The sequence below is a fragment of the Eptatretus burgeri genome, chromosome 17 (assembly GCF_056783735.1).
Source record: "Eptatretus burgeri isolate ZD-2024b chromosome 17, Ebu_testis_v1, whole genome shotgun sequence".
In the NCBI taxonomy this organism is placed as follows: domain Eukaryota; kingdom Metazoa; phylum Chordata; class Myxini; order Myxiniformes; family Myxinidae; genus Eptatretus; species Eptatretus burgeri.
The window spans coordinates 26403472-26412775 of record NC_140977.1 but is presented as its reverse complement, the minus strand read 5'-3'; the positions used below and the strand labels follow the sequence as shown (position 1 = coordinate 26412775).

General features: G+C 42.6%; 1 protein-coding gene across 3 annotated transcripts in view; it reads right to left on the bottom strand.

Annotated features, from left to right (window-relative positions):
- Positions 1-9304, bottom strand: part of LOC147009594 (uncharacterized) — a 71026-nt gene that overhangs the window by 60708 nt on the left and 1014 nt on the right. The window lies entirely within an intron of this gene.

Here is a 9304-nt window from a genome sequence, read left to right as displayed (position 1 = left end):
TGAGAGATTCTTCTTCATTGGAAGACATTGATTACAGAGTCTTATCACACGTGACATAAGGAAGGTACCATGATGATGATGATGATGATGGTGAGAGATTCTTCTTCATTGGAAGTCGTTGATTACAGCGTCATATCACACATGACGTAAGGAAGGTACCTTGATGATGATGATGATGATTATGGTGAGAGATTCTTCTTCATTGGAAGTCATTGATTACAGAGTCATATCACATGTGACGTAAAGAAAACCTTTCTGGTGAGAGATTCTTCTTCATTGGAAGACATTGATTACAGAGTCTTATCACACGTGACATAAGGAAGGTACCATGATGATGATGATGATGATGATGGTAAGAGATTCTTCTTCATTGGAAGTCATTGATACAGCATCATATCACACGTGACGTAAGGAAGGTACCTTTATGATGATGATGATGATGATGATGAGAGATTCTTCTTCATTGGAAGTCATTGATTAGAGTCATATCACACGTAACATAAAGAAAACCATTCTGGTGAGAGATTCTTCTTCACTGGAAGACATTGATTACAGAGTCATATCACACGTGACTTCAGGAAGGTACCTTGATGATGATGATGGTAAGAGATTCTTCTTCATTGGAAGTCATTGATTACAGCGTCATATCACACATGACATAAGGAAGGTACCTTGATGATGATGATGATGATTATGGTGAGAGATTCTTCTTCATTGGAAGTCATTGATTACAGAGTCATATCACACGTGACATAAGGAAGGTACCTTGATGATGATGATGATGATGATTATGGTGAGAGATTCTTCTTCATTGGAAGTCATTGATTACAGAGTCATATCACACGTGACATAAGGAAGGTACCTTGATGATGATGATGATGATGATGATGATGATGGTGAGAGATTCTTCTTCATTGGAAGACATTGATCACAGCGTCATATCACACGTGATGTAAAGAAAACCATGCTGGTGAGACATTCTTCTTCATTGGAAGACATTGATTACAGAGTCATATCACACGTGACATAAGGAAGGTACCTTGATGATGATGATGATGATGATGGTGAGACATTCTTCTTCATTGGAAGTCATTGATTACAGAGTCATATCACACGTGACATAAGGAAGGTACCTTGATGATGATGATGATGATGATGATGGTGAGACATTCTTCTTCACTGGAAGACATTGATTACAGTTATATCACACGTGACATAAGGAAGGTACCTTGATGATGATGATGATGATGATGATGATGATGATGATGATGATGATGATAATGGTGAGAGATTCTTCTTCATTAGAAGACATTGATTACAGCGTCATATCACACGTGACGTAAAGAAAACCATTCTGGTGAGAGATTATTCTTCATTGGACGTCATTGATTACAGCGTCATATCACACGTGACGTAAGGAAGGTACCTTGATGATGATGATGATGATGATGATGATGATGATGATGATGATGATGATGGTGAGAACGATTCTTCGTCATTGACGAGCCAGGCAACTTTTTAATCATGAATGATTCTTCCAACGACATTCTAATTCTGCAAACTTCCCTTTCCTTCACCCACTTCGAAAGATGCTGCACCAGTGTAACCTCCGAATCAGAGCACCATCCCACAGCTCGCAAAAACGATAAGAATTTGGAGATTCCCACGGTGACTCACCCAAACTCCGTCGTTCTGCTTACGAGCTTGAATAAGTAAAAAAGCGTTTCGAGTTTGACTAACAGGGTTTTAGCCCGCGCTGCTCCGGCACATGCTCCCATACCTGACCTGATATGGTTTTAGTCCAACAGGTCCACAGAGACTGTAATTGCTTTTGGTCGAATGAACATGGATGATCTAAACTACAAATGGACATGAAGGTCTTGCCCCAAGGTTTACTTTTGAGAATGTTTCGATTTCGATTCTGGTGAAAATCCGAATTTGGTTAAGAGAATTTTTACAAGTGACTCTTCACCATTGAGAAATGGGGCGAAAAACGATATAGAGCATATCTCACAAAGTTATGGGCATATGTCTCTCTGGACATATCTTGCGGTTTTGATACTGTGATGTATCAGAAGTTTATACATAATGAATACATACTCGTCTGAAGCAGTACTTCGTAGCAAACAAAATGGACACCGATGAGGACGCTGAAAGGCGGAGAGCTGTATTACTGACCGTATGCGGCACCCCGACGTACAGCCTCATCAAAGATCTTCTTGTCTCAGCCAAACAATTCTGACAAGTCATATGAAGAGCTCGTCATTCTCGTGGAAAGACATTTTCACCCGAAGCCGGGTAAGATCGTCTCGAGATATAAATTTTATACCCTCCATTGTCAAGATGGTCAGTCAGCATCTGAGTTCATGGCTGATTTACACCGACTCGCCGAACATTGTGAGCTTACAGATAAACTCGAAGAGATGTTTCATGATTTCTTTACAATAGGCATCAATAACGACTCAATTCTGCGGAAATTCCTTCCTGAATCCGACCCCAATTTGGCTAAAGTCATGGAAATAGCTAATGCATGTATGAAAACTGCTGAGAGCCTGTGTGTGATCTCTAACAAGTCAAAAGTTATCCAGCAGGACCCATCGGGTAACAAGGTAACCTTTGGCGACAGTCAAAAGTGTTTTAGCAAGCCACCAAATTCACCTCCACCTCCTGACCTTTCTGAATCTACCCAGAAGGTTGGGGTAACTTGTTGGCGTTGTAGTGGTAATCATCAAGCTTTCCAATATTACTACAGGAATTATACCTGTGACAACTGTGGTATGTGGGGACACTTGACGCGTCATTGTTCTCGATCCAAGTCGAAGAACTTGTGAACTGCTCATCACATTGGGGTGAACCCTGATGTAGCGGTCAATAGGTCACAGAGCACAGTCTGCAGCCAAGAGTCAAGTGAGGAACTTAATGAGGTTTTCTCTGTTGGAAGAAAGAGCTCCGATGCTCCAATTATAGTTGATATAACAATCGATAAGATCCCAGTGAGGATAGAAATTGATAACGGCACTTCCAGATCAATTATGAGCGAGAGCAAGTTCACCTCCATCTACCCTCCGAGAACAGCTCCTGCACTCTGGCCTGTTTCCACTGACTTGAGAACATACACCAACGAGGTGTTTCCTGTAGTTGGCTCAGCCAACATAACTGTAGGATATGGAAACAGCACTCATGTCCTACCACTACTGATAGTGCGAGGAGAAGGACCAACCCTCTTAGGCCGAGATTGGTTACGAATAATCAGACTTAATTGGAGCGACTTAAACAGAGTCTCCAACTCTGATGCTGGACACGACACCATGCTCAACAAGTACCCTGGCCTGTTCAGCAATGGTGTTTGCACCTTTGCAGGGCCCAAAGTGAGGATTCATGTTTTGCAGATGCTCAGCCATTGTTCCAAAAAGCTAGACCTGTGCCCTACATGATGCGATCAATGGTCGAATGTGAGCTTGACTGCCTGCAGAGAAAGGGCATCATCTCACCAGTCGAGTACTCCGACTGGGCAGCACCTATCATTCCAACACTCAAAGCAGATGGAACAGTGCGCATTTGTGGGGACGACAAAATGACGATCAACCTCGATTCAAAGCTGGATGGCTACCCTTTGCCCAAAGCAGAGGATCTGTTCATCACTCTCATGGGTGGCCAGACATTCACTAAGCTTGACTTGATGAATGCCTATGCTCAAATGGAACTGCATGATGATTCCAAGCCCTATACATGCATCAACACTCATGGAGGACTCTATATGTACAACAGTTGCCCATTTGGCATACACTCTGCTGCACCAATCTTCCAATGCAAGATGGAAACATTATTGAAAACTGTACCAAAGACAGTCGTATTTCAGGACGACATACTAGCAACTAGCAAGTCACAACATGAACACCTCGAGAACCTAAGCGAAGTCCTCAATCGGTTGTTACAAGCTGGGTTACACCTAAGGCATGAGAAGTGTACCTTTACGGCGCGTGAAGTTGAATACCTGGGTCATCAAATCTCGTCAAGGCATTTTGCCCTCTCCGAGCAAAGTTGAAGCAATTGTGAATGCACCAATGCCACAACACATTTCAGAACTTCGTGCATTCCTGGGTATGTTGACAGACTTTGGAAATTTCCTGCCTCAACTAAACACAACTGTCGAGCCTCTGCATCTTCTCCTCAGGAAAGGCGTTAACTGGAAATGGGAATCTGCCCAAACAAGAGCGTTCATGGCCACTAAAACCATGCTGTCCTCCTCGCCGTTACTTATCCATTACGACCCATCCAAGGAACTTATTCTCAGTTGTGATAGCTCTTCATATGGCATTGGGTGTGTGTTCTTGCAAACAAATAGAACCGGTAATCTCCAGCCTGTTGCGTATGCATCACAAACCACATCTGACACTGAACGTCGCTATGCTCAAGTAGAACGAGAGGCATTAGCGTGTGTCTGGGGCACCTTAAAGATGCACTAATATGTCTTTGGAAGACATATTACCATTGAGACTGATCACAAACCCTTGAGACTGGTCAAACACTTGGAATATGTCTTTCAATCCTGACAAATCCCACACTTTCATCCTATCTCTCTGAAAGGAGTCTGCAAAACCCTCCCATCTACTTCTATGAGTGAAACTGCAGAGCTTTTTAAAAAGTGAAAAAGGAGATTTTCCGAGGGTAGGGGGTATGCTCTTCGGGGAAATTTTGAAAAATTGATGTCAAAATGTGCATTTTGGGGGTGATTCTGTCCATTTTGCAACAAAAAAAAATAACAAACTATGCAAATGAAAGTAATATTTGGGGAATAATTTTTTTTTAATTTCACCTGAACATTCATTGCGAGAGCATGGTGCTGGCTTAACGGTTAGGGTGGCTGGCTCAGAATCCAAGGGTCCTGAGTTCGAGCCCCAGTGGCCACGGAATTAACACCAGGGTGTTTGACTCAGCCTGTCATCCTTCCGAGGTCGGCGAAATGAGTACCAGTGTACTGGTCCCGTTGTATGCCCCGGTTAGAGAAGGTGTACCATATCCTTGTGTGTCGTAAGAGGCGACCAGGGTTGGTGTCAGGAAGAAAAAAACATTGCCTCAAGAAGGGAACCATGATTGCATGGAGCCCGCAAAAAGCTAACCTCTGCTCAGCAGGCAAAAATAGCTGTAAAAAGGCTGTTATTCATTGCTGGAGACTGGTGCTGGCTTAACGGTGAGAGTGGCTGGCTTAAGATCGAAGGACCTTGTGTTTGAGTCCCTCTCCCACTGTTGAATTCACACCAGGTGGGTTGACTCAGTCCATCATCTTTCCGAGGTTAGCCAAACGAGTAACAGGGGGCATTGCATCAGCGTTGGCCAGCGGTTGGAGTCGTGAATGTATAAGTGATGGGAATACGTCTGAAAGGAGTAAAAATGCCATAAGGGAATGGTAAGTTACTGAGGTACTCAACGTAGCTGAATCGCCATCTGGCACCAGGCAGGGCCGAAGGCAGGAATGTTACTGAAAGATCCAATTAGAAATTGACTTCGGACTCTTCAGACGAACTTCACCAACCCACGTAAGGCAATGAGAGATGTGCAAGGTGCCACAAAAGCAAAGAAGAGTCCTTTACACACTTTACACACAACACCAGGCACTGATCTCTGTAGAGTGGAATGTGTCTGAATGAAAATCGTTCGTGCCTAAAACGCCAAGCAGACAGATCTTTAGCATGGAAAAAAAATGCGTCCAGAGGCGTTCGGAATCCGAGTTGATCCTTTATGCTACTCGCGAACCAACAACCTGCTCTTCTCTCTTCCGGTTGCAACTGGTTCCGATCAACCCGAGCTCGAGAATATTTACATATTATAAGATGAAAATGATGCCGCAACAGATCATAATGGCACGCAAGTTCTCCTCGACCTCTTGTGAGACGATTGAAGAAGAATTCTTCCAAAGGATAAATAATAAGTCTAGTCTCCGTGATAACTCAAACAATTTCCTCCAGCCAGATATTAGATTTATAATTGTGAATGAACGTCACAGTCTTCCATTCTGATCAGGGAAACCCTGCTTTTTCCTTTTCCCTGTCCCCCTTTTATATTTTCCTCTGTCACCTTATAAGCTCAATCTCTATATTTTCATTCCAAACAGCATCATTCCAATCACAAATTAATACTACACCATTAATATAACAAAATCAAATGTTAAACACTCGTGATGTAAACGAATATAAATGCCATTCCAACATGATAACCAGTACAGACGACTCTGCCAGCGAGGAAAGGTGGATACGCAACACCGACATATACACACGGTTTCCTGCCTGGCAGACATCCAATCACGGTAATGTGCTTGCAAGCTTTTGTACCCGGCTTCAGGCTAACTTCTACAAAAATAGCTCACAATAAAAACTACGATGGGAGGAATTCACATAATCGTGGTCATGATGCATTATTGTGTTAGCATTTCACCCTATATGGATGAAATGGCTAAATAAAAGAATTGGCATATCAGAGTAGTACCTCAATTCTCCATAATCACAGCATGCCTTTCTGATGATGAACATGGAATCCTCCGTATGGGTCGTTACAAAAATACGGATTTCCGTAAAATACGGTAGGAGTTTCACCCATGTAACTTCCAATACAAACCACTTGAAGAAGTTAAGTCACTCAAAGTTGTCACTCATAATCTTTCTTGGGCAGATCATATTTCCAAGATGGCTTCCAAAGCCAGTTGCCAACTGTGCATCTTCCATCGTACAATGTCCTTCCTTGGCACGCCTTAATTCTACTGTCCACCTACAATGCCTTCATCTGCAGTTTTATGTCATACTGCTGTCCCCTCTGGGCTGGCTCTCCTGCCTCACACCCTGCTCAGCTTGTCGTCATAGAAACAAGGCTTTTCAAGATCATTGGAATCTCCCATGTTGAAGTTGAATCCATGGGCCTTTCAATTTCCCGTTGCAGACAGGTCGGTGGTCTCTCTGTCAGATAGGTCGGTGGTCTCTCTTGTCAGACAGGTTGGTGGTCTCTCTTGTCAGGTCGGTGGGTGGTGGATTACCTTGTGTGAATACATGCACCTTTGGGCTTCCTTCCTTTGGTTTACGTATATTGTTCGCGGTGCCTAACCAAGCTCGTTCTCTAACAACTGCAATCCAAGGTTTGCACTTCATGAGTATGAACGATCGTACCGGTCGGCTACCAATCAAATGGATCTTTGTCAGTTGGGGTCTGTGACGAGTGACGTTACAGTGATCACATCAACCGCATGACGTTTTTGAAACTTGTATTTCAAATAAACAGATACAAAGTCAAATGAGGAAGTTCATCGTTACATACAATGTCCAACTCCAATTCCCGCATCGAGTTGTTTCCTCCCAGTGTCCCTGTCCTGCTGGCTCAACTCAAGCATGTTCACCACGTCCTCCGAGGCTGTCGAACAATCGAGTCTTGTCGCATCGTTCTCTCTCATACGCTGGTCTGTCTAGGATGATTGAAGAGCTCAAAGGAATTCTTTCCCGATACACAATCTTAATGAGTTTTAAAGGATCTGGCGATGTATTGATACACTGGTTGTATTGAAATAATTTTTCATATTGATATACCGGTCTTGGAATTCTGAATGTTCCGGTAAACCTAAAAAAAATTGACATGACAAAAAAACCCAGCATATCACCAACAAATTGAAGAAGGTTGTTTACAATCTTTGAACACCCTGCACGATTTAAAAAATACTATGTATTAACATCAGGGTACACTCGGCGTCTCGGCTAAACATGGAAAAGGAACACTGAAACGTATGACGTCAATACATAACAGGAAGTAAACACAAGGAAATTAAACACAGGTGGAGACCATTCAGCCCATCATGACTGCACCACATCAACACCACACCAATTTATCAACACAAGATCAAGATAAGAAAATGCAAAATGTTTTTTTTTATTTTAATTTTTTGATTTTTGTAGTTTTTGAAGATTTGTGGGGTTCTCTCTCCCCCCACCCCCCACCCTCCAAGGGGAGGGGGCCTGAATTTGGGTTAAAAACACACACATCAACCACACAACACCCCTTGGCGAGAACCCCACCAACAGCACTCCGTACACATGCACACAATCACCCATGAATACTCAAGCTACCAAACAGTCATACCAACATCCCCATACCCTCCAGGTACCGATCTAATTCCAATTTAAACTTATCTACTGTTTCTGCTGTCACTACCTTTCCAGGGAGTCCATTCCATGCATTAACTATTCTCTGAGTAAAAGTCCCCTCCCTGCCTTACTACTGTCTTAACTCTCCACTTCTTTACTCTCAGCCTATGCCCCCTAATTCTATCACTGTCTACTCTGTTGAATAATTAATCTGCACTTATTATGTCTATCCCTTTAATTATCTTCAGCATCTCTATCATATCTCCTTGTAACCGCCTCCGTTCTAGTGTATAAAGCCCTGTCTCCTTCAGCAGCTCCTCATAGCTAAGTCTAGCTCGGCCTGGGATCAGAGGCGGCGTTAGGGGCATGCATCCCATGCAATTCCACAGGGCCCCGAGAGAACGAAGCACCCCCAGATAACATGGATGCACAATTTTTCGAGATGGGGCTCCTGAAAGTGTGGTTTCACTTTGCCGACAAAAAATATCACCTTGTGAGTGGTGATAAATACAGTGCAAAGGGAATGCTCCATCTCGAGGAAAGAAAGCATTGTGACGTAATGAATCTATTAAAAATGTTTTCCCTGATGTATAACTGGACAGGACTACTCGAAAATTAGGGGGTGAGGTTAGGTTAGCAGAGAAAGTAAATAGAATAATAACAATGTTTGATGCCGACAAATGCAACAATAAAATTTGTATAATTCCTGATGTTGATACATAGCGACATTGTTCAGCAAATCCACACTACAATTTATTTTACGATCACAAAACAACCCGTTATTAGTAAATGGACGAACCCATGCACAGGGCAGAACGTTGCGATCAAAAAGCAAAACAAGTCTGAAGACGACAATGGTTCACGAGCGGTATTTGACGATGTAGATTGTTTCAGAAGTCAAGGATGAGACAATGTGATAATTTTTGACCAAGTTCTAATTAATTATAGTGGTCTTCAATCAACAGCTGCAAAATGTCGAAAACCCGGTTTCGTTCAACAACTTTCAAAATTTGACCTTTGCATAACTTTTAAAGGTCACAAAACAATGTTGTGGACATTAAAATAAGGAAACAGGATATGTGCTATAGCTTATTGGAGTTAGTTCGTCGAAGAAGGTCGAAAACCCGGTTCGATTCCCACAACTTTGAAAATTTGACCTTTGTGGCCTTTAAAGGTCAAAGGTC